Below are 3,152 nucleotides of genomic sequence, written 5' to 3'. Positions count from 1 at the left end.
TATATATATATATATATATATATATATATATATATATATATATATATATATATATATATATATATATATATATATATATATATATATATATATATATATATATATATATATGTAAAATATGTTAGTGTATTTTACAAATAGAGTGCTCAATGTTGTTAAAGAACAGAGCAATAATAAATTAGTAAAAAACACTTATCTAACTTTTATCTTCTATTTGAAGTTTCACCATTGCTGGATCATCAGGAAGAGAAAACTCTTTCTGATGATCCAGCAATGGTGAAACTTCATATAGAAGATAAAAGTTACATAAGTGTTTTTTACTATTTTATTTATATATATATTTATATATATATATATATATATATATATATATATATATATATATATATATATATATAATTTGTTTGTATTAGTAATTTATTAATTAAAACAAGTAAAAAAATATACTTACTCTTGCTTGCTAAAAATATACACACTTTATGATTTGTTAATGTTCAATTACAATTTTAAAGGTAACTTGCTTCCTGGTCATTAGCAAACCATAAAGTATGTTTCGGCACAACTTAAACGCAAAACGCAAATTAGAACATGAAGCTTTGCAATGTATTAATGTTTTTTTTTGTCAATTTACGTCGTAAGACATCGCATGATGTCATTACAACGTCGGTTAAACGACATTGTTCCGACGTTGTTATATCGACGTTGTTCCGATGTTGTTTTAGGTCGGCCGACGTCGCCGATGAAAATACAACGTAAACCCAACGTCGGATTGACGTCGGGTGCCCACTGGGTTGTAGATTATTATTGGCACTAAATTCTGCTTAAACAAAAAACTTAAGATGTTGTATCATTTCCTATACAGTGGTAACACTCCTTTTTACAAGCTCAGCAGTTTTTACAATGAGATTCTCAGAATTGGGCTGACTGAGACAAGTACTCTAGAACAATACAACAACACATCAAACACTTTATCAATGTCATAAAAATTCATCATGATGAATGTCATAAAAAATGTCATAGAAAATGTTATAAAAATGTCATAAAAAATACTGAAAAGCAAAGGAACAAAGTATAAACAACTAAAATTGAAAAAAATTCAACAGGAAAATACTCAACTCACCGATTGTATAGTTCTTATGAACAAAAATATCAGGCAATACTAATATATACTTTCTGCGTTTAAGTAAAATTTTAGGGTCCGTTAAGGTTTCACGGAGTTTTCTTTGTGTTTCTTTTCTTAACCGTGCCTAATTTTTTTGGATCCGTAAATATCAGATTTAAGTTGTTATAACAAATACCAATAAAATGTTTAGTTATATATGTAAATAGACACCTATATATACCAATACTACAACAATACAACACCATAAACTCTGGAAATCCAGCTATTTAAAAAAATTTTTTTTAAAAAGTGACTTTTTTTATTTAGCAATAGTTAACTGACCCTACACATTACAATAAATATAAACAAGTTAGATAAGATAAAATCTTTTTTCCGGATCTATTGTTTATGAAATAAACAAAAATTTAAATGTTAAATAGTAAAATAATTCAACCCTTATAAAAAATTATTTTTGTAATTTAAGTAATATAATTGATTGTAATTGTAATATAAGTAACCTTTATTATAAAAACGAAATATGAAATTATGATTTAAAATTAAGTTTCAAAAAAATTATTATACTTACTGCTTGTTTTTCTTTTTAGTGTATTTATAATATTTCTGTCGTTATCTTGCTGACAGTCGAGTTTTGCCCGCGTTGACACAATTAATGGTACTTCTGTGTAAGCAAATTATTTGTCCTCAAAAATTATTTGTTTTCTTTTTTAAGCATATGTAAATAAAATAAATTGAGCGAGAAAATATAAGAAATGGAGTTGAACAAAGGCTACAGTTAGACAATTTTATCTACAGGTTATTTAATTAATTTTTTTAACTATCTGTGCAAGTAACAATATAATGCACTGTGTGCAACATTTTGTATTCTGTAATTTTTGCACAAGCATCAACATATTTGGCAAAAACATGCTTGACAACATATACTGTAGATTCAACTGAGAACGTTAATTCTGAATATAGTAAAATTAAATTTAATGATCCTTAAAGCAGTACTCTTATTAAATTGATAGAAATTAGGTATAAAATAATATTACCACTGAATGTTCTAAAAAAACAAGGGAGCAACTCTTCGTTCTTTTTACAGTCAACAATTAATACGCAAATTTGAAAAACATACTAATAAATGCAATAAATTTAATTGCTTAAGAAAATAAACATTAAAAGTAATATCATGAATAGATAAAACACTTAAAAAAAGAAGGTTATATAACACTATCCCTATTTATTAGACTCCCCGACATTTGTTTTGATCTAGATGAATGATACAATCATAATGCATTGGGCTTGTTAAATATATGGTAAATGTTAGGGTTTCCGCCTTTTTTTTAATTTTGAGTTAAAATTTTTATGTGAAGTGCATAATGGTTAAAAAGTTATTGTAAAATTTTATTTTAGGGAAAGAATCTGGAGCCGCTACTCCAGATTTTTTCCCTAGCAAGTTGCTAGCACCGTCATAACATTGAGCCCGTATATTTTGCACCATACAGCAGCTTTACGGCATTTTGATGTTTCATGTTCAAGAAAGCAAGCAGGCGCTTTCTTACAGCTGTTTTAACCCTTAATACTTGGTGTATGCTTCATTTTATTATACTCCGCCATTATTCATTTGTTGTGATTTTTTCATGCAGAAAATAAGTCCTTTACTTCATCTAAATGAAGCCAGAAAAAGTTTTTAAATCATGATGATTTACAATAACGTTTTTTCTTACTAACTATTTTTTTTTAGAAATATATATTGATCATTTGGACAGAATTGCTTGATTTCCTGAACACTGGAAATATTTGAAGGTGTTTTAGAATTGATTTATTTTGAATGGCTTTGTATGAATAAGTGTCCCAAACTATGATTTTCTAGCAACTTAGTTTGAAATAATTTTTTGAAAAACGAATTTGTTGATTTCGACATAAAATTACTAAAATTTCAAATTTTAAGGATTAATTAGAATAATACCTTCTTTAAAGAGGTTTAAGTTATTACTAAGTTACTTTTGGCAAAATATATTACAATATACTTTGCTGAAAACCTAATGAT

Source organism: Hydra vulgaris, chromosome 10 (genome assembly GCF_038396675.1).
Source record: "Hydra vulgaris chromosome 10, alternate assembly HydraT2T_AEP".
NCBI classification, from domain to species: Eukaryota; Metazoa; Cnidaria; class Hydrozoa; order Anthoathecata; family Hydridae; genus Hydra; species Hydra vulgaris.
The sequence above is the reverse complement of the archived record's forward strand: the minus strand, read 5'-3'. Positions refer to the sequence as shown.